The sequence below is a fragment of the Perognathus longimembris genome, chromosome 3, assembly GCF_023159225.1.
Source record: "Perognathus longimembris pacificus isolate PPM17 chromosome 3, ASM2315922v1, whole genome shotgun sequence".
In the NCBI taxonomy this organism is placed as follows: domain Eukaryota; kingdom Metazoa; phylum Chordata; class Mammalia; order Rodentia; family Heteromyidae; genus Perognathus; species Perognathus longimembris.
In genome coordinates this window covers 112683868-112706601 of record NC_063163.1, presented here as the reverse complement: position 1 = coordinate 112706601, position 22734 = coordinate 112683868, and the positions used below count along the sequence as shown (strand labels likewise).

General features: G+C 42.0%; 1 protein-coding gene across 1 annotated transcript in view; it reads left to right on the top strand.

Moving 5' to 3' along the window:
* Positions 1 to 6190: 6190 nt before the first annotated feature.
* The window catches only part of Btg4 (BTG anti-proliferation factor 4), a 73485-nt gene continuing 56941 nt past the window's right edge, over positions 6191 to 22734 (top strand). Inside the window, exon 1 of the mRNA XM_048343815.1 lies at positions 6191 to 6433. The gene's annotated coding sequence lies outside the window, so the exon portion shown is untranslated. The remainder of the gene's footprint in view (positions 6434 to 22734) is intronic.

The window sequence follows — 22734 nt, the reverse complement described above, 5'->3', positions numbered from 1 at the left end:
CGGCTCATAGTGCACACGTTTTCCTGAAGCTGACAGCTTGTGAACTTGAAAAACAAGGTATGTACCATTGGTTTCCTTTTGTGGAATGTCGGCATGTTTACTCTTTTATCATTTCAGGACTGAAGGAAAGTCAGCCTAGGCCTGTATTTAGATTTAGTTCAAATCTAAAACAGATGAAATTAGTAGATGATTTCGCTTAGAAAAAATAAAGAAGTACAGAACATTTTGTCTTTTATACAAATGACGTATATAAGAAAACTCATATGTTTAATCCATATCAGTTCCAAGTGTTTCTTATTTAATGTATATAGGTATTTATGATGGAGGCATGGCTCAGCAGTAGAGTACCCACCTGGCAAGCATGAGACCCTAAGTTTGACTCCCAGTATGGTGGGGAGGGTTGGAGGAAGGAGGATGAATTGATGGGGAGGGGAAAGCAGGTATTTGTGAAACAAGCATCAATCTACTATATGTAAGGTACTATTATGGAAATAAATTAGAGGATGGAGGTTCTTCAAATAAAACTTCCTTTGGTACTTTATTTTTTAAGCTTTATTTATTGAGATGTAATTGATTTTATATGAAAACTGTACATATTCAGTAAGCACAATATAGTTTGAATACATAATAAGACTGTTGCCTACAATCAAAGTAATAAACATATCCCAAAAATCCTTTTCCCCATATTGGGGAGTGGATAAGAACAAAATAAGTACCAAGAGGAACTGTTCAGCTCTTTTAAAAGATGAATAGCTATGTCTTAGCTTTAATTCTTTTTTGAAGTTTGAAGTTTAATTCTTTTTTTGACGTTAACTGTGATGGATCTTTTCTAAATGAAAAAAGTGTGATTTTCTTTCATCTTTGAAAATAATTTCAATTTGTTTTTGGTATCTGCTTCTATACAACAGTTTTTCTTAGGATCTTAAAGTTGAAAGACATCTTAGGAATATCATGTGTCCACCTTACCATCTGATACATGATCTCTAGACATTTGACAGGTAGTGTCACGGTTTGGTTTAATGCATTATGAAAGAACCCAGTTGAAAGCAAGTTTTCATATTGGCTTCCTTCTAACTCTGCTTGTTTTCCTCCTTTTCTCTGGTGAAAAACTTTTAAAAACAAACATATTGACTTTTTTTTTTTCAGTTGTCTACACAAAGCATTCCCAACTTTATTGTCTAGCTGTATTTGTAGCCTTCTAACCCTCTTTCTCGTGCTTCTCTGGGCTCTTCTTTGATCTTGTCTGATGAAATATTGTTCTCAAGTGTCATGGTGCATGCCTGTAATCCTAACACTCAGGTTGATTGCAAGTTGAAGGCCACCCTGGGCTATTCAGTGACTGCTATGTAGCCTATGCTACATAGCAAGACTCCCGTCTCAATAAATACTAACAGACAGAGTTTTTAGACCCCAGGCCCAAAGTCCAGGAATCCCAAGTTAGGGTTGGCCACGCGACCCCATGTGCCAAATAAAGAGGTATGGTAAAGGGGAGAGAAAGGCCGTATTTTACATGGCAACCTTAGGAAGACAGCACTTCAGTACATCGTCAGCATTCATTACAGGTCCAGACATTGGCTTCAGTCCCAAATCACAGGTGTGGTCTTTTTGACAATTAGCTTGGTTTCTGGAGGAATTCTGGAGTTGTTAATACTTTAACTTTGGGAAAGAGCAGGAACAAGTTGCCTGGTGGGTGATCTCTGAGATTTTTGGTTGTTTCCTTTAAGATGATAAGAAGGCATTGCCTGTTTTGCAAGTTACCTTCACACAGGATGGTTATCAGTGAATTTTCTCTTTCTTGGAGCCCAAGGTGATCGTAAAGTAATTTCAGAAGAGTTTGACTCTGATCAAAGGGTATAGATATATAGCCGGGATTCACAAGGCCCAGCAAAAGCAACTTGTAGGTTGCCTCAAACTGCTCTAGTCCAGATGAAGTCTAAGCAGTGCAGAATAATGGCCAACAATTTGTCCCTCTTTTGATCTGACACTGTATTCATACTAATTCAGCCAAAGATTCTGCTAGTTTCTTCTTCTTCTTCTTCTTCTTCTTCTTCTTCTTCTTCTTCTTCTTCTTCTTCTTCTTCTTCTTCTTCTTCTTCTTCTTCTTCTTTCCTTTTGCCAGTGCTGGGGCTTGAACTTAGGGCCTGGGCACTGTCCCTTCTTTTGCTCAAGGCTAGCACTCTACCACTTGAGCCACAGCGCCACTTCTGGCTTTTTCTGTGTATCTGGTACTGAGGAATCGAACCCAGGGCTTCATGCATGCTGGGCAAGCACTCTACCACTGAGCCACCTTCCCAGCCCCTCTGCTAATTTTCTTTTAGCAGCGACAAAACTATAGTTAAGATGAAGCCAACTAAAGTCCTTATGTATGTTAAAATGTATTCATTAAGAGTATACATGGAATTTTTCTTGTTTTTGAGACAGGGTTTCACTGTGTTAGCTCAGGCTGGCTTCAGAGTTGCTATGTAGATGAGGCTATCTATGCATCTGTGATCTTTTTGCCTCAGCTGCACAGATGCTTGGATTACAGTATGTGCCACCATGTCTGGATCATATTACCTGTTTTTTAGTTTCATGAACTGTCTTCAGGTCTCACCAGCATGCTTTCTAATATTTATTGCCTTCATTATCACTCTGGTCCTTGTGTATGACCCATAGTAAATCCATGACGGCGTATTTTCCCTTATAAATAGAGCAAAGCCTGGGCCAGAGTTCTCAAGCTTGTCATGAGACATTTTCAGACTTCTGTGATTTAATGATCCACATTCATTTGACTGGATATATATAGTCATATTAATATAATATGTTTTAGTATATTATGATATACATATCATATGTAATATTATATGCAATACACTATATTATATATGTGCAATATATTCTATATTAATATATGTGACTTTTAGAAGAATTCTGTATCCATGTTGTTGGAATAATATTTTAAAGAGGGTCCTTGACATTGTAATACCAATATTTTCAATGTGTAAACTAACAGCGCTTGGTTAACTTTCCCTTTGTTTATGCCCTTCTGTTTCACTAGTCTTCCTAACTTCTCTGGGTCATGAATTTTTCTGAGGTCATATCTTAGTAATTTTTGAGATTCCAAAACTTTTTGAGCAGAATTCATGAAGGTGGAGACACAGAAACAAAATTTTAATGCAATATTCCAAGAGCCAAGACAAGAATTTTGTACAGTGAATTCAGAGAAGACGCTTAGCTTAACTGGAAAGCTTTCAAAGGATAAAATCTGAGCAGAGCTGTAAAGGCCTGATAAGAGCCAGGAGAACATTTGAAAAAGAAATAAAATAAACAGTGGTCCCAGTGGTCTTAACTGTGCTATAAGGCATGGCATTGCTCACGTAACCACCATCAGTGGGAACACCTAGATTGAGTGTCAGACAAAACTGAAAGAACAGGCCATGGAGGGGCTTTCTTCACCTTCTAGCCATACTACGGTTCCAAAATCCCTCTACAGAGAAATTTTGAAGCTGCAAAGTAATGGCATTTATAAGGTGTGAAGTATGGCAGAGGTGGAGATATTGAAGATTGCTTCCTGGTTGTTGACAGGCAAGTATGACACCTGAGAGCTCACTACTTGCTATTCACTCTGCTGGACACTGGACAGACAGAGGCAGATGGAATAGGAGTCCTATCTCTAAAAGAGTGGGGACTAATCTATTTCCTTTAGACATTTAGCCCTTAATTCTCTTATATAAGAATACCATGAAAGACTGTTAAATAACTTGCAGAAACCAATATGCATTATGTCTGTATACTGGAGCAAAATTAATTGTTCTAGGAATCAAATACTTTAGCTTACCATTTATAAGGTCTGAGATACATAATTCTGAAGCTCAGGAGTAAGATCTTAAGTGAAAATCTAGAGAAGATTGAAAGGTACTGGTAGTTAAAGAAAAGGATGTGAACTGTCTCACTCAATGGAAATATCAGAAGCAAAGAAGAAAGCAGAATTCTCCAGCATTTGTTTGGTGCTTGCAGAGTGAGCAAATAAAGGGAAGTATCATTCCGCTACTGAAGACAAGAGACCACAGAAATAAAAGGAGAGTGTGTATAGAAGGGGAAGGAAGTCTGGGGAAAAAGAAGCTTAAAGGAGAAGAATTTAAAGAAGGAAAGAGTTCTTTCTTTCCTCTTCATCCCTTCTACATTGCTCCTTGTCCTTCTTTATTTTTATGTTTTTGAGACAGAATCTCACTATACCAGGCTGGCTCCTTGTGTTCTACCCTCCTGAGTGTTAGAAGTAAAGGGGTAAACCACCATGCCCTGTGGAAGTTGGTACTTTCAACCACTGAAAAGATGTCAAGTAAGATAAAGACCAAAGGGAATTCATTGGAGTTAAGTCACAGAGATAATTGGTGATCTTTGCATAAACTCCCAGAGTAGTGAGGGGTCAGAGGCAAAATGTAAATGGTAAAGAAAGCTGTGTGAAGATGGCAGATAAAGCTGCATGAAGAATGTTCTCTCAAGAAATTTGTTTGAGGGCTGTGGGTATTCCTTTCTGGTAGAGTATTTACTGGCACAAGTACTAGAAAAGAAGAAAGAAAAGAAGGAAAGCAGAAAGGGAAGGAGAGAAGGAAGGAAAGAAGGAAGGAAAAAAGGAAAGGAAGGAAGGAAGGAAGGCAGGCAGGCAGGCAGGCTAAACAAAAAAAAATTCTGAGGAGGAAATGAAGATAGAAAGGGATGTAGAGTTGGGCGAGAATGTTGTATGTCCCTTTTCACATTTGTTTTCCTTTCTTTTGTAATTGGAAGAGAATTGGACTTTTTTTTTTTTTTTTTTTTTGTAATGAACCAGCTGAGGGAAAGGTTCAAATAATGATAGGATAACATAAAGAAGGCAGCTGAGTCTGGAGTGAAGTCTATATCTAAAATCCTAGGTACTTGGTCTGAAGCTAGCCCCAGGCAAAACTGAGAGACCTTATCTGGGTTTGTGGTTCTAGTGGTAGAGCACTGTGCTCTGTGTTCAGACCGGATGCACCTACCTATTCACTTTTGTCGGGGAACTTACAATACTAAGAACTAATTGGGAGTTGAGTAACCTCCTATCCTCTGAATGTGGGTAGAAGGAGAAAGGAAACTGGGCAGTTTTATCTCCAGGTAAGCAGATAGTTCCCAGGGCAGATATCCTTGGTGTCTGTTTGCTCAGTGAAATAGGAAGCCAGTTATCTTCAGACTAGGGGAGATTTGGAGGTACTGGAGGCTTTAGCTGAGTAGAGAAGGATCCAAAGTTCTGCTCTGAGAATAAGACAGAAAGTTGATCACCACCCATAAAAAACAAACTTTCTGGGCTAAAAAAAGTCCAATTGGAGGGATAAAACCATGAATTGTTTAGAAATATCAAGTCCTCATGGGATATTTGAGACAAAAGTTTGTTTGCATGAATGTCAGGTGGATATAGAGGTGGAGTTTGCTAAGAGGGTCCTGCAGCATGAATTACATTATCTACATAGAGAACAAAGTGAAGATAAGAAGGCTTAAAGAGACTGGAGCGGATCTAAGGGTCCTAGACTCTGATGCATAGATTAGATGAAAGGGAGGCAGTGAATGATCTTGAGAAAGAGTTGAGTTCTTTCCTTTCATATTTGAGTTAGATGTTGTTCTGATTGTTGATAAGATACCAGGGGTGGTATCAAGAAGGGGTGATTTGGGACTGGGGATGTGGCTTAGTGGTAGAGTGCTTGCCTAGCATGCATGAGCCTGGGTTTGATTCCTCAGTACTATATAAACAGAAAAAGCCAGAAGTGGCGCTGTGGCTCAAGTGGTAGAGTGCTGGCCTTGAGCAAAAAGAAGCTCAGGGACAGTGCCAGGACCCTAAGTTCAAGCCCCAGTACTGGCAAAAAAAAAAAAAAAAAAAAGGTGGGGGTGATTGAAGAGAAGGAGGCTACCTTATTTTGCACAATATTCCTAGTATCTAACCCAGTGCGTGGAACATAAGTCTCCAATTAATATTTGTTCAAAGCACAATAAAAATGCTTTCCTTTCTGCCTCGCAGTGTATTACACCAATTTCCCTTTTCCTTAACATATTTAATCTGTTAATTATAAGGATGGTGAATGCTCTGAGGGAAAAGTACTTCATGTTATGAAATTGCATAATAAGGACTCCTGGTCTGGTCTGAGCAGTGGAGGTCAAGAAGTCTTCCTCAGGAAATGACATTCAGAATAGAATCTGAGGAATCTGTAGGAGATAGCTAGAGGAGGAGATGCAGGGAAAGCTGTACAAGTGAAAAACTTGGCCTGTGTTTTTGTTTTTTGTTTGTTTTGGGTTCTGGGAATCCAACCCAGGGTCTCGTACATGAGAAACACATTTTCTACTACCGAGCTACACCCTGTAATCCCTGAATCCTGTAGTGGGTAAAACCTCAAAGTGTTCCAGCTGGGTTCTTGAGAGAGGAAGAGAGATGGAGCTGAAGGGAGAGGAGGTAAGGACTATATTACGTGAGGTCTCATATGTACTAAGTCATGAAGTGCACTGTGGCCTACAAGACGTGACATAGACTTGGCATAATTGTTGTAAGCTTATAACTATTCATAGGAATCATACAATTTTATGGGTTTGTGATTCTCCCTGGTGAAATTTGAAAGCTGAAAGATTATATTTGATTTTTTGTGTGTGGTGCTCCAAATGGTCTATGAGGACTTGAGAGATTATATTTGTTTAAAATATTCAGCCAGCCTTCTACTTCCTGTTTATAATTTAAAAAAATTTAAATAAAAAGAATCATTTATAAGATGTACCTTATTATACAAAATACAAAACCATACAGATATGATGGTAAAATATTACAAATTAAGTGATAAAAGAAGTGAAATTGAAAAGTACATATTGGCTAGAGCTAATGAACAACTGAGACAGAACAAAAGAAAATGCATGAAAAGGAATCTAAGCTAAGCAACATTGGGACTGGGGATATGGCTCAGTGGTAGGGTGCTTATCTAGAATGCGCAAGGCTAGGGGTTCTATACTCAGCACCAAAAGGAAAAGAAAAACCTTGAGGAATATGAAACATCAATAATAGAAGTAATCCTAAAAATGTAAAAATCTAGGTTTTTGTTCTTGTAGTGCAGTGTAAGGAAGTAGGTACTGGGAGCCGAGCATAGTTCATCACTTACAAGCCTGTCTACAAATTCTTATTCTTTTGGAGTGAACAAATCAAATATGATCACCTTACAAAAGCCACTGTTTTTGTTTGTTTTTGTTGGTCATGGGGCTTGAACTTGGAGCATAAGCCTTGTCCCTAAGCTCTTCTGCCCAAGGCTAGTGCTCTACCACTTAAGCCACAGCAACACTTCTGGCTTTCTGGTGGTTAATGGGAGATAACAGTCTGAAGGCCTTTCCTGCCTGGGCTGGCTTCAATTGGCGATTCTCAGATCTCAGCCTCCTGAGTAGCTAGGATTACAGGCATGTGCCACCAACACCCAGCCTCAAAAGCCACTATTAAAATTCATTTTAATTACCTCCATAGAAAATCTCTAGACTTCCTTCTTCTTTGCTGGTTTATTTTGTTTTGCCATTAGCTGCATGATTGGTCCATTGAAGTTTCTATGGGAAAATACCTTAGATTAGGTAATTTATACATAGAAATTTCTCTTTTTTGGAGGGTGGTAAGTATGAGATTGAGGTGCCAGCCGATATGGTATCTGTTTTATTGATGGACAACTCTTTGTAGAAGGGGTGCAGGGGGTGAAGGATCTCTCTCCAGCCTCTTTATAAGGACATTAATCTCATTCCTGAGGGCAGAGCCCTCATGACCTAATCTTCTGAAGAGTCTCATACCTTTTAATAATAGCACCTGTGGGTTAGGTTTCCACCTATGAATTTGGGGGGGGGACATGTATATTGAAACCATCATAATTAAGTTAATTAGGTATGTGAACAAAATAGAAAGAAGATTTTGTTAATGGAAGATGAAGAACAAAGCGAAGAGCTTTGGTGGACAACAGTATGGGAGTCTCAAATAAGCAAGCACTGTGATTATTTTTATCTTGGCTGTTTTTTTTTTTTTTTTTTTTTTTTTTGCCAGTCCTGGGCCTTGGACTCAGGGCCTGAGCACTGTCCCTGGCTTCTTTTTTTTGCTCAAGGCTAGCACTCTGCTACTTGAGCCACAGCGCCACTTCTGGCCATTTTCTGTATATGTGGTGCTGGGGAATCGAACCCAGGGCTTCAAGTATGCGAGGCAAGCACTCTTGCCACTAGGCCATATCCCTAGCCCCCTATCTTGGCTGTTGTGATGTAGCTAAGACCCTAAGAATCTATGACACATTTCATAATTTGGGTCTAAACCTATTTAAAACCTTAATCTTGGAGTCTGTTTTAAATGTTAATGTACATGTGTGCACATGTGTATTATGTACACATGTGTGTACAAACAAGCATTTGTGTGTGTGTGGAGGTGTGCAGGTGTGCTTGTGCATTTGCAGCCTGGGAAAATTTACAGTTCAGAGTCAGACCACTGGTGTAGGTGTTCATTAGGATTATGATCAGGGCATGACAGAAACCAGAGTATGGAGAACTTTGGTTTCTGTCCCTTCATCCTCTGGGGCTGGTGACTTACAATCTACAAGTGCCTTTAGCTGCTTATCCTTTTGGGTGGGGGAATCAAGGGTAGAGCATGAATCTAAAAGTAGGGCTCTAACCTGAAGAGTTGCTTGATGGCTTAAGCAAATTTTGGTAGCCTGATACTTGGAGCTTTCCACCTTACTGTTTCTCCTTTACTTCCCCTTGAACTCACTGATTATTGACATACAGTAGGATCTGGCTTTGGTCTTTTTCCATTGCAAATGCTTAGGCAGAATAGCTGACTATCAAAGAAATAGATGCTCACAGGACAAAGCAAGGAGATACATTGCTTCAAGAACACAACTACTTCCAAAGAAAGCACAGAAACATATCTTGCCAGAAGCAAATATGTTTGATCAGATAAATGAAAATAGAAAAAAAGCATAAAAATCAATGTTTGTTGTTCTAGAATTATTATTATTATTTTTTGTCAGTCCTGGGGCTTGGACTCAGGGCCTGATCACTGTCCCTGGCTTCTTCTTCTTCTTGTTTTTTTTTTTTTTTTTTTTTTTTGCTCAAGGCTAGCACTCTACCACTTGAGCCACAGTGCCACCTCTGGCTTTTTCTAATATATGGTGCTGAGGAATTGAACCCAGAGCTTCATGTATGAGAGGCAAGTATTCTACCACTAGGCCATATTCCCAGCTCCTGTTCTAGTATTTTTATACTAGTCAACAAGTTTATTATTTTGTAGTCTATGAAGCTGAAGTATATGAAAATAGCATGGTACTTGTTTGGAAACAGAAAAATAAACTTTTGGACAAGTAGAGAATTCAGAAACACACTTGTGTTTATATGTGGAGCTTTGATATATGATAGAAGTGTCCTGGTAGGTCAATGGAGAAAGGAGAAAGACTTAAAAAAATAGGCTTACAAAAATGGAAACCATAATATTCATCTATACTTTGTACCAAATGTAAAAACGAACTCCAATGAAGCAACAACTTTTTTTTTTTTTTTTTTTTTTTTTGCCAGTCCTGGGGCTTGGACTCAGGGCCTGAGCACTGTCCCTGGCTTCTTTTTGCTCAAGGCTAGCACTCTGCCACTTGAGCCACAGCGCCACTTCTGGCCATTTTCTGTATATGTGGTGTTGGGGAATGGAACCCAGGGCCTCACGTATATGAGGCAGGCACTCTTGCCACTAGGCCATATCCCCAGCCCTGAAGCAACAACTTAAAGGTTAAAAAGTATGTAAATTTTAAAAATCAATTTTAGTAGAAAAGACATGAATATAGTTTTTTTGTTAAAAATACAGGGAAGGGAAGAGTCATTTATTAAGGGGCCACTATATATAGGAAGAAGATTAATAAATCTGATGAACTTATCTTTCAGACACCAAAAGATGCACTATAAAAAGGAAAAGAGAAAATATCAGCTAAGAGACAATATTTGTAATCCAAGAAATCAGCAAAGAATCAGTAGCAATACTTGAACATGGTGGCAAACACTTGTAATCCTAGCTACTCCAGAGGCTGAAAAGAGGATCACAAGTTTGAGGGCAGCACAGGCAAAGTTAGTAAGATCCTATTTCAAAAATAAGATAAACCAAATGGATGGGTTTGGAACTCAATGGCAGTGTACTTGCCTAGCATGCTGAAGGCTGTAGGTTTGTCAGGTTTTGGGGTGGGGGTGGAGGCAGGAAGAATAACAGAAAGATTCTATAAAGGTTTCTTCAAATCAATAAAGAACAATAGTCAAAGAAATATGGATATGAATTTAAAAGAAGAGAAAATTCTTGAGATCCATAGAAATATGATGAGATGGTCAACTGCATTGTTGATTAAGAAAGAAAAGGGGCTGGGGATATAGCCTAGTGGCAAGAGTGCCTGCCTCGGATACACGAGGCCCTAGGTTCGATTCCCCAGCACCACATATACAGAAAACGGCCAGAAGTGGCGCTGTGGCTCAAGTGGCAGAGTGCTAGCCTTGAGCGGGAAGAAGCCAGGGACAGTGCTCAGGCCCTGAGTCCAAGGCCCAGGACTAGCCAAAAAAAAAAAAAAAAAAAGAAAGAAAAGTAAAAATCATATGATAGCACTTTTGTTTTTTGCCCATTCAGTTGGCAAAAAAAAGGAAATGTAACAATATTAAGTGTTGAAGAATTGGGAAAAGGTCTAGACACTTTGGAAAGTTTGTCATCTTCTAATGTTAACCATGCCTATATCCTATAATTTAGAATTAATTCTACTTCTAGGTATACACCTAAAGAAAGCTATGTTCAAACACCTTACTGTTAGTAAGGTGAAAATCTGATAGCCCCTTTTTAAAAAAAATACAAGTTAGAAACAAATGAAATTTAATTCATTTTTTGGAATCCAAATATGTGATAAAGCTCTGATTTTAAAAGCCAACCAATAATAAATGGGAGGCTCAAGGAAGGGAAGGTAGAAGAATGATTTGGGGGAAGCTTATAGGTTGCTATAAATGATTATTGATGTCCTAATTCTTATATTGAGGGGCTCGTTCACAAGTATTTATGTTAACAATAATAAGCAATACATAGAAAATACATAGATAATATATTCATATTATCTGTCTAGCTATCTATCCACTCACCTATTTCTTTTCTTTTTTTTTTGCCAGTCCTGGGGCTTGGACTCAGGGTCTGAGCACTGTCCCTGGTTTCTTTTTGCTCAAGGCTAGCACTTTGCCACTTGAGCCACAGCGCCACTTCTGGCCATTTTCTGTATATGTGGTGTTGGGGAATCGAACCCAGGGCCTCATGTATATGAGGCAGGCACTCTTGCCACTAGGCCATATCCCCAGCCCCACTCACCTATTTCTAACAGGGGTCATACTTGGGTCTGTGAATGAGAGTGCTTCACAAATAGGAGCTATTCCAATTCTGACTTTAGGCTTTCTACTTAAACATGAAGACAGCAACTCTCCTGATCACATTTTATTTAATATTACAGTCATTAAGCCACATAATATTCCTGCTTGTGATTACTACCATAATCTTCTTTCTACAGATGAATCAAAGCTTAATGAAGTTAATATAAATTGTCCAGCTGAGTGATGCTGGCATATGATAGAACCCAGGATTTGGAGTCTCATCTGCTTAATTCTTGGGTCTGGTCTTTAACAACTGGCTTAGGCTCCTAGTTACAGAGCTACCCATAAGGGCAGAATTATTGTTGAGAATAACCGTCTTTGGATGGATGTGGGCATGTAAATATGTACCTAACACTGAAATCTGTTGTTATCTGGAGTACGCTGTAGTAAGTTGAAGAATTTGCCCTTATCTGGAGTACGCTGTAGTAAGTTGAAGAATTTGCCCTTATGTCACAATCAAAAAGCTGTGTTAAAATGAAATGATGTATCATTGAGTAATAAGAATCTGAATGCAAGAGTACTCAAATAGGACATCTTGCATTTTTAGATGAAGAGTGATTCATCCCGAGTCTGCACAATGTTCCTTTTTTCCTATGCCCACACAACAATGTAGAGATATAGAATGTTCCAGGACTTTTTCAGTGGTTATAACGTTCTTATACACCTAATTTATTCTTACTCAAATAGCCATGGTTCTGGTTTCCTCCTCTTCTTCCTTCCCTCCTCCGACCCCCACCTCCTTCCTTCTTCTTCCCTTCCTCCTTCTTCCTCCCCCTCTTCCCCACCCTCTTCTACCTTTACCTCTCTCCCTTACCCTCCTCCCCCTCTTCCTTCTTCTTCTGTGGTACTGGAGTTTGGGATTTGAACTCAGGGCTTTATGCTTGCTAGGCAGGTACTCAACTATTTGATCCATACCTCCAACTCATTTTTCTCTGGTTATTTTTGAGATAGAGCTTCACTCTACCTGAGTTGGCCTGGCTGATGATCCTCTTATTCACACTTCCTGGGGTCGTTCAGATGTCCCATCATGCCCAGCTTTTTCTGCTGAGATGGGTTCTTGCAAACTTTTCCCTCAGGCTGGCTTGGAACTGTGATCCTCCTGATCTCAGTCTTCCACATGACTGGAATGACAAGGGTGTAATATACGGCACCCAGCTCTTGGTTGGGATGGGTGTTGTGAACTTTTATGCCTGGGGCCATGTCACTGCTAGCTAGAATTATAGCCTTCAATGCTCTGTGGTTTCTTTTTTTTTTTTTTTGGCCAGTCCTGGGCCTTGGACTCAGGGCCTGAGCACTGTCCCTGGCTTCTTCCCGCTCAAGGCTAGCACTCTGCCACTTGAGCCACAGCGCCGCTTCTGTCCGTTTTCTGTATATGTGGTGCTGGGGAATCGAACCTACGGCCTCGTGTATCCGAGGCAGGCACTCTTGCCACTAGGCTATATCCCCAGCCCGCTCTGTGGTTTCTTTAAACAATGCTACATGTGAAGTTCAACCTCCTCTACTGGTCACCTACTGGTTACCTAATTCGGTAACATTTAATTCACATTTAATTACATTGACAAAAATTAAATGAAAATTCCATGTTTTAAAATTTAATTTACTACATCGACATTTATTCATTTTATTTTGCCTTTAGCTTTAATAAATGCTTTTGAATATTTAGAAGACTCAACTTTTTTGACAATAGATGAAAATAATTTTGTGTTTAATTTTTTATATTTAATTTGCACTTTTGATGGAAATATAAATTTATACAGAGTTTTAATTTTCATCATTTACATTGTTGCTATTAATAAAATGCAAATTATATCAACATTTTAATTGTAATAGCTTAGTGATTTTGGTAAAGTAAAAGCAAGAAAACTAGCTGATGTTCCATCAATAATTGATTGAAGTAAATGGCATTTTAAAAATGATAATGAGGTGCCGGACTTTGAAGTCAGGCCCCACCACGTGAACCCCATTTTAGAATCGAACCCTGAGCCAATCAGATTTGTACCTGTGTTCTAATCTTGCTTGCACAGCTGATTGTTGTAACCTTGTTCTTTGCCTTTATAAGCCCTGTGTAATCACAGCTCGGGGCTTCCTCCTAACCTCCGCTGTGTCGGTGGGTAGGACGAGGCCCGAGTTGGCAGCTCGTTAAATAAAGCCTTGCCTTGCTTTTGCATTTCGGAGTGTCTGAATCTCGGTGGTCTTCTTGGGGGTGGTCTTGCGACTTGGCACAACATTTGGGGTTTCGTCCGGGATAGCCCCAGAGACCCCGAGATCCCAGACTCCGAAGGTAAGAAAACAGCGCTGTTCATTTGTCTTGTCCTGTAATGTGCCTGTTTGTTTGTCTTGCTTTTGCTTATTTCTTGAAGGGGTTGTCGAAGCAGATGTACTTACTTGACAATCCTGGTGAGACCGGGGGATGTCCCAGACTCTTCACCCTTAAAGGGGGATCTCTGGAGCCCCGCTTTCAACTTGAATTCACTCTTTCTGCATCCTTGCAGGGGGATGTGTGGGCCAACTTGGGAAATCTCCAGTTTTTCTTGTTCTTGATCTTGCCTATGTTTTTTTCCTTCTGTATTAATTGTTTTGGTTTCTTTTCTTTTGTAGCCTTTTGGACTAAACATCTGATCAGAGCTATGGGTAACGTTCTATCTTGGGGTCCTCCATCTAGCCCCCTAGATTTGACTCTAGTTCACTGGAAGGAGATCAAGGAGATAGCTCAGAACCGAGGTGTGGCCCTTAAGAAGGAAAAGTGGATTACCCTGTGCAAGTCAGAATGGCCCACCCTTGAGAGAGTTAATTGGCCACCTGAGGGAAGCTTTGACATCATTAAGATCAGTACCTTACAAAGCCTAATCGAAGCCCCTCGTTCAGGCTATATAGACCAGATTCCTTATATAGACACCTGGAAAGAACTAGTTGACAGGGACACTCCAGCTTGGGTTCGGCCTTTCTTACCAACTCCCTCCTCCACTCCTTCCCCTACCCCAATATTCACTCAAAAAACACGGGGTGCCAAGAGAGAACCTAAGAGGGGAGAAAAGAAATTATATCCACCTGTCCTCCAGGGAGGAAGCACAGAGGAGGAAATGCTTCCCCCTCCATACGCCCCACCCCAGTTAACTCTCCAAGAGGAGGACTCTGAGGAAGATGTTTCAGCTGTGCCCTCCGCCCCGGAGGGCCCCGCTCAATCAACTCGCCGGCGCCAAAGAATTACATCTCTTCACAAATCTACTACCCTTCCCCTACGCCCTATAAGTCCTGTGGATGCGGACGGTCGACAACAATTCCAATACTGGCCATTTGCTACTAGTGATCTTTACAATTGGCGTGCCCAAAATGCCCCCTTTTCTGAGAAACCTCGGGACTTAATTCGCTTGTTTGAAACTATACTTTTCACTCACCAGCCCACTTGGGATGATTGTAGCCAGCTTTTACAGGTACTTTTCACCAATGAGGAGAGAGGTCGTATTCAAGAAGCGGCCCGGAGACTTATCCCTGGCCCCAACGGAGCACCCATCACGGATCCTGCCTTGATTGATACCTATTTTCCCCAGACCCGACCAGCATGGGACTACAATACGGCTGAAGGTAGGGAGCGACTCCTTGTCTATCGCCAGGCTCTGCTGGCAGGTCTCAAGGCGGCGGCTCGCCGACCTACAAATATGGCCAAAGTTTATGATATCAGACAGGGAGAAAGTGAAAGTCCGGCAGCATACCTTGAGCGTCTTATGGAAGCCTTTAGTCAATACACCCCATATGATCTTGAGACCCAGGAATCTGCTCAGATGATTATGTTTGCCTACGTAAATCAAGCCGCACCGGATATAAAGCGGAAATTGCAGGCTCTAGACAGGCTTGGGGAAAAATCTATTAGGGATCTAGTAGCAGTGGCGGAAAAGGTTTATAATAAGAGAGAAACAGGAGAACGAAGACAGGAAAGGAGTCTGGCTAGGATTTTGGAACAACAACAGAAGGAACTCAGGGAAATCCTGACCTCTATGCAGGCAGGAAACTTTAGACAGTCCTCCTCTCCAAGTAAGGAGCAAAAGCCCAAACCCCAACCAAGGATGGGGAAGAATCAATGTGCTTATTGCAAGAAGGAGGGGCATTGGATCAGAAACTGCCCAGAGCTAACCCAGAAAAAGGAGGAAAAACATAAAGTAGGATCAAGAGTGTTGTCAACCTTAGAGATGGCTGAGGACAGTGACTGAGGGAGTCGGGGTTCAGATCCCCTCCCTGAGCCCAGGATAACATTAAAAGTGGAGGGGAATCCAGTCATGTTCATGGTAGATACGGGAGCAGAAAATTCAGTATTACTAGCCCCGAGAGGGCCGATGTCCACTAAAACAACATGGGTCCAAGGTGCAACGGGCACTAAACCCTATACATGGACTACTCAAAGAACAGTGGACTTGGGAGCGGGCCAGGTAACCCACTCGTTTTTAGTCATCCCTGACTGCCCCTATCCATTGCTTGGACGTGATCTCTTAACGAAAATGAAAGCTCAGATACAGTTCACAGACAGTGGGATTTCTGTGACGAACTCAAGAGAAAAGCCTGTTAGTATACTAATAACTAGCAAGTTAGAAGAAGAGTATAGGCTATACCAGCATCTCAAGTCCGAGTCTCCAGAAAATGAGTGGCTACGGGCGTTTCCCCAAGCATGGGCAGAAACTGGGGGAATGGGACTGGCAAAACATCGTCCTCCAATTTTTGTGGAACTTAAAGCCGGAGCTGACCCAGTAAGAGTTTGCCAGTACCCTATGTCACTAGAAGCAAAGAAAGGGATCACTCCTCACATCAGAAAATTATTAGATTTAGGAGTTCTGAAGCCCACCCAGTCAGCCTGGAATACTCCATTATTGCCTATAAAAAAGTCTAATTCCAATGATTATAGACCAGTGCAAGACTTGAGAGAAGTTAACAAGAGAGTAATGGACATTCATCCAACAGTCCCAAACCCATATACCCTGCTGAGCTCCCTGTCACCGAGCCATGTGTGGTATACTGTGTTGGATCTAAAGGATGCTTTCTTTAGCCTGCCCTTAGCCTCACAGAGCCAAAGCTACTTTGCATTTACTTGGCACGATCCTGAAATCGGGATAAGCGGTCAATTGACCTGGACCAGGCTGCCTCAAGGATTTAAGAATTCGCCTACAATCTTTGATGAGGCGTTACATGAAGACCTAAGTGAGTACCGCTCCCAAAATACTGAAATAAGTCTATTGCAATATGTAGATGATTTGTTAATAGCTGCTCCAGACAAGGATAGTTGTTTAAAGGGAACAGCTAGGCTCTTAAAGACTCTTGGCAATTTGGGCTATAGGGCCTCCACTAAAAAGGCACAAATTTGTAAACCTGAAGTCACCTATCTGGGCTTCATATTAAAAGAGGGCAAGCGTTGGCTGTCAGATGCACGTAAAGAGACTGTGCTAAAAATTCCTGTGCCTAAGTCAGCGAGACAAGTCAGAGAATTCCTGGGAACGGCGGGTTTTTGCCGGCTGTGGATACCTGGGTTCGCTGAGATGGCCAAGCCTTTATATGAAGCCACCAAAAACCTCCCAGAATTTCATTGGACTGAGCAGATGCAAAAAGCCTTTGAGGCAATCAAGAAAAGCCTTCTAGAAGCCCCAGCCTTAGGCCTACCTGACGTGAATAAACCATTCACATTGTTTGTGGCCGAAAAGAAAGGAATAGCAAAAGGGGTGCTCACCCAGCCAATTGGGCCCTGGAGACGACCGGTCGCCTATTTGTCAAAGAAATTGGATCCTGTCGCCGCTGGGTGGCCTCCGTGCTTAAGAATAATAGCTGCAGTAGCCCTCTTGGTAAAAGATGCAGATAAGTTGACTCTGGGACAGAATCTGACTGTAGCCACTCCACATGCTCTAGAGGGGGTGCTAAAACAACCACCTGACCGATGGATGAGCAATGCCCGCATGGTCCATTACCAAACGTTGTTACTTAACCCGGCACGTATCAGCTTCTGTGTACCAACAGCATTAAACCCAGCAACTCTGCTGCCGGATCCGGATCTGGAAGCGCCCCTGCATGATTGTGACCAGATCCTGGCCCAAACACATAGCCTCCGGCCAGACTTGCTGGATTTGCCGCTATCACATGCCGAGCACACCTGGTTCACCGATGGCAGCAGCTTCATTCGAGATGGAAAAAGGTATGCGGGTGCGGCGGTTACTACGGACACTGAGATATTGTGGGCAGAGGCACTCCCTCAGGGGACTTCTGCACAAAGAGCAGAACTAGTGGCACTAACAAAAGCTTTACAGATGGGAAAAGGAATGAGACTAAATATCTATACGGACAGCCGGTACGCTTTTGCCACTGTACACATCCATGGAGCCATTTACCAAGAAAGGGGGCTACTGACAGCTGAAGGAAAGGCCATTAAAAACAGACAGGAGAGATTTTAAGCCTCATCCGGGCCCTATGGGAACCAGCAAAGATTGCCATTATGCATTGCCCGAGTCATCAAAAGGGAGTTGATTCGGTGACTAGAGGGAATAATCTGGCTGACCAGGCAGCTAAGGAAGCAGCCCTCCATCCCAGAGCAGAAGTATTGACTGTAGTAGACCCAGGACCACGAGCTTTGCCTCCTGTACCCCAGTATTCCCAGGAAGACTTGGAGTGGATAAAAAAAATTCCCATGACCCACAAAACCCTGGACAGAGAAGGAAACGATGACTGGTGGAAAACTGGTGAAGGGAAACTTATCTTGCCACAAAGGCTAGGTAAGGGGATCCTTAAAAGAATCCACCGAGCTTCTCACATGGGAACCCGAAGAATGCAGGACTTTCTCCGACATTCCAAAGTAAAAATTAGACAAGGAGATCAACTTATTGAAAATATTGTTAAAAATTGCAAGGCCTGTCAGCTTACCAATGCCCCCAATCAACAAGTTACTAAAGGAGCTCGCTTCCGTGGGGATAGGCCAGGCGTGTATTGGGAAGTAGATTTCACAAAAATCAAACCTGGAAAATTTGGATACAAATATTTGCTAGTTTTTGTAGACACCTTTTCAGGATGGGTGGAAGCCTATCCAACAAAGCATGAAACTGCGAATATAGTGGCTAAGAAGATCCTGGAAGAAATCCTACCCAGGTATGGCTTCCCATCCACCATTGGGTCGGACAACGGACCGGCTTTCGTTTCAAAAGTAAGTCAGGGAATAGCCGCTGCACTGGGGACAGATTGGAAATTGCATTGTGCTTGTAGACCCCAGAGTTCAGGACAGGTAGAGAGAATGAATCGGACTCTAAAAGAGACCTTAACTAAATTGGCCTTAGAGACTGGCGCAGACTGGGTGTCACTCCTTCCTTTTGCTCTACTTAGGGTAAGAAATTCTCCCTATCAACTTGGCTTTACTCCTTTTGAAATAATGTACGGGTACCCTCCGCCCATTATCCCTAGCCTTCAGACTGAATTGCTCACTGATTTGGATGATATTGAATTTTTGTGTAAACTTGATTATTTGCAGCTCGTGCACAAGAAAATGTGGCCCCAACTCAAGGCATTATATGATTCTGCTTCTGTCCCTATCCCCCATTTATTCAGGCCAGGAGATTGGGTGTTCGTCCGGAGGCATAACTCCAAATCCTTAGAACCACGATGGAAGGGACCCTACGTGGTGCTACTGACTACTCCCACGGCCCTTAAAGTAGATGGCGTCACCACTTGGGTCCATTGCTCCCACGCCAGGCCAGCTGACCCCTTTGCCCTGGATGACAACTACCGTGATGGAACATGGGAGGTCTCCAAGCACCCAACTCAGCCGCTTCGCCTTCGCCTCAAGAAAAGAAAGTTAGACTGAATATTGTTATAATTTTCTTTTTGCCTTCTTTCCTTACTACCCTGGCTAGTGTTGATGTCATTTTGGCAGCTCACTCCAAAGTGAGGTGACCCCCTTATTTTAGGTAGTTTTGAGCTTGCTCAGGAATATGGGTATAGCCACCCGACCCTTAAAGCACAGTTGAGAAGTTTATGTATTATTTTGTTGCTTACATTTGGATACTAAACACTATAGAGCTAATGGTAAGTCTGTATAGCTGAAAGTTAATTTTCAGTTTGCAGCAATCCTGCAGTCCCTTGGAAAAGTAGACTAAGGTTATAGGTTCCTGGCTAGGTAAGGTCAACGCCCCTGAGTCAGCCTGAAGAAATTACAGAAGATGGATGATCTTCACCCATCAGCCCCCCTTTAAAATCAAGGGACCAGAGTTGTTTTTGGGAAGATGAGGCAGGATAAACTAGAGACATGCAGAACAGAGGTACAGAGAATATTCTTGTAAGAAATGGTGACAGGCCCTTTGGTTACTACATTGGGTCCTACTGGCCCATGCCTTACCTCTATATCATCCCCTAGACATGCAAGCCATTGAAATGGACAGAATGGAGCCATGATTGGCTCCCAAGGTACCAAAAAGAAAAAGGGGGAAATGAGGTGCCGGACTTTGAAGTCAGGCCCCACCACGTGAACCCCATTTTAGAATCGAACCCTGAGCCAATCAGATTTGTACCTGTGTTCTAATCTTGCTTGCACAGCTGATTGTTGTAACCTTGTTCTTTGCCTTTATAAGCCCTGTGTAATCACAGCTCGGGGCTTCCTCCTAACCTCCGCTGTGTCGGTGGGTAGGACGAGGCCCGAGTTGGCAGCTCGTTAAATAAAGCCTTGCCTTGCTTTTGCATTTCGGAGTGTCTGAATCTCGGTGGTCTTCTTGGGGGTGGTCTTGCGACTTGGCACAACAATAAAACACTTTTTTTTTTTTTTTGCCAGTGGTGGAGCTTGAACTCAAGGCCTGAGCACTGTCTCTGGCTTCTTTTTGCTCAAGGCTAGCATTCTACCACTTGAGTCACAGCACCACTTCTGGCTTTTCCCATATATGTGGTGCTGAGGAATCAAACCCAGGTCTTCATGTATATGAGGCAAGCACTCTACCACTAGACCATATTCCCAGCCCTGATAAAGCACTTTTAAGAATATGGATTCTGGGCTGGCAGAGTGGCTCAAGTAGTTAAGGGCCTGTCTAGCAAGCCTGAGGCCTGGGAATATAAGGAAGGACATTTCAAAGCCCTTCTGAAACATATTACATCTTCTGATATATAAATTTCGCTTTTAAAACACGTTTAAGAAAAATAATAGGTTGTGGATCTTGAACAAATATTTGAGATAAACACAGGACTTTGGAACAAAATTTGCATTTCCCAAGAGTTTTGCTTTGGATCACTTCCCAAGGGCTCTCTATGCATTTTTGTCGTGTGTGTGTGTGTGTGTGTGTGTGTGTGTGTGTGTGTGTTGTTTGCAGCTTGCATTCTTCTCTCTTAATACTTCAGTAGAAAAGATTAAGATGCAGTAAAAGGAATAATAAACAACTAGCTAGGGCATGAAGAGTTTAGATTCGAATTTCTAAGGAGGAACTGAAAGAAGATTCTTACATTTTGCCATGATATTGCCTTAACTGATTGGATTTGTATGTGTTGCCAAGGTAAGCAAATCATTCATCCTGTTCCTACGTTGGCTGGTTAATTGAACTCCCTATCTTTGCTGACAAGGCTAAGGCTTGGCTACCCTAGCTAGTGTGTAACTGCTCAGTCATTAGCAAAAGCAGAAAAGAGAGTATGGAAGGCCCAGAACAATCTAATCATGTTTGGGAAAACAACTGAACAGATGTTTCCAGTGATGGTGGATAAATAGTGCTTCCTTCATACAGCTCTGTACTCAGCTCTTAGTTCTACCAAGACACCATGAAACTGAGAGTGCATTTCATCTTCCTTTCTGTTCCTCTCTTCTCTATTTCCTACTTCAGCAGCTAAGGAGAAAAGTCCGAGTGGTGAGCTAGGTGAAAAGAAGCAAGAATTTTAGGAGGTGAATGGCTTCATCGTGGTCATTCAGGGAGCTAAGTAGCTATATAGTTTTGAGCAAGTTCATTCAGCTTTTCCAGCTTTTCCAGACCTGCTTTTCTCTTTGTATAAATCAGAGTTCAATCCTGAACACACACACACACACAGCAACCTAAAGGTGTTATCTGTGCTGGAAGTAATTCATGACATCAACCTAGGTGTGGAGCATTTGAGGCCACCCTGACAGGTAATATTCCTTCTCATCATACATATAAAAGAGCTTGAAACTGTTTTGGGAAATTCGGGGTGTGTTGTCTGCCAGGTAGGGTAAATGTATCACTGCGAGTTCAGCTCAGTTTATGGATTGCTCTTATTCATTGCCTTGTGGATTGAGGCTGGGGTGAAAATAGTTGGAGAATGAACTATAATTTAGAGCAAAAGTCACGATTGTCTCAGTAGAATTAGACTAAAAGTATACAAGGGGCCAGGTGTGTGGCTTAGTGGTAGAGTGCTTGCCTAGCATACATGAAGCCCAGGGTTTGATTTCTCAGTACTACATAAACAGAAAAAGCCAGAAGTGGCGCCATGGCTCAAGAGATAGAGTGATAGCCTTGAGCACAGAGAGGCTCAGGGACAGTGTCATGCCCTGAGTTCAGGCCCCGGGGCTGGCAAAAAAAAAAAAAAAAAAAAAAAAAAAAAGCATACAGGGCTAATGCTGGTTAATATTTGATGGATTATTATGTGCTATCTTAGTTTGATAGGGCTGTCAAAAGAAAGTATCATAGCTGGGTGGATTAACCACAACAAATATATTTTGTCACAATCCTGGAGGCTAGAAGACCAAGATTAAAGTGTTGGTTTCTTTTGAAGGCTGTGAGACTTTTTTTTTTTTTGGTGCTAGTCCTGGGACTTAAACTCAGTGTCTGGGCACTGTCCCTGATCTGCTTTTGCTCAAGGAAAGCATTCTACCATTTGGATCACAGCTCCGCTTCTGGCTATTTTGGGAGTTTATTGAAGATAAGAGTCTCATGGGGCTTTCCTTCCCTGGGCTGGCTTCGAACCCCAATCCTCAGAGCTCAGCCTCCTGAGTAGCTAGGATTACAGGTGTGAGCCATTAGTGCCCCACTGTGAGAGACTTTTTTTTGGGGGGGGGGGGCAGTCCTGGGCCGTGGACTCAGGGCCTGAGCACTGTCCCTGGCTTCCTTTTGCTCAAGGCTAGCACTCTGCCACTTGAGCCACAGCGCCACTTCTGGCCATTTTCTGTATATGTGGTGCTGGGGAATCAAACCCAGGGCCTCATGCATACGAGGCAAGCTCTCTTGCCACTAGGCCATATCCCCAGCCCCCGTGAGAGACTTTTTTTTCTGCAACTCTCAACTAGTTTCTGGTGGATTGCCAGCCAGCTCTGAATATTTTGGAGGGCGTGGACATATTTCAGTCCACAAGATGTGCCAAGTGTACTTATATTTTGTAATTTTTGTTTTCACA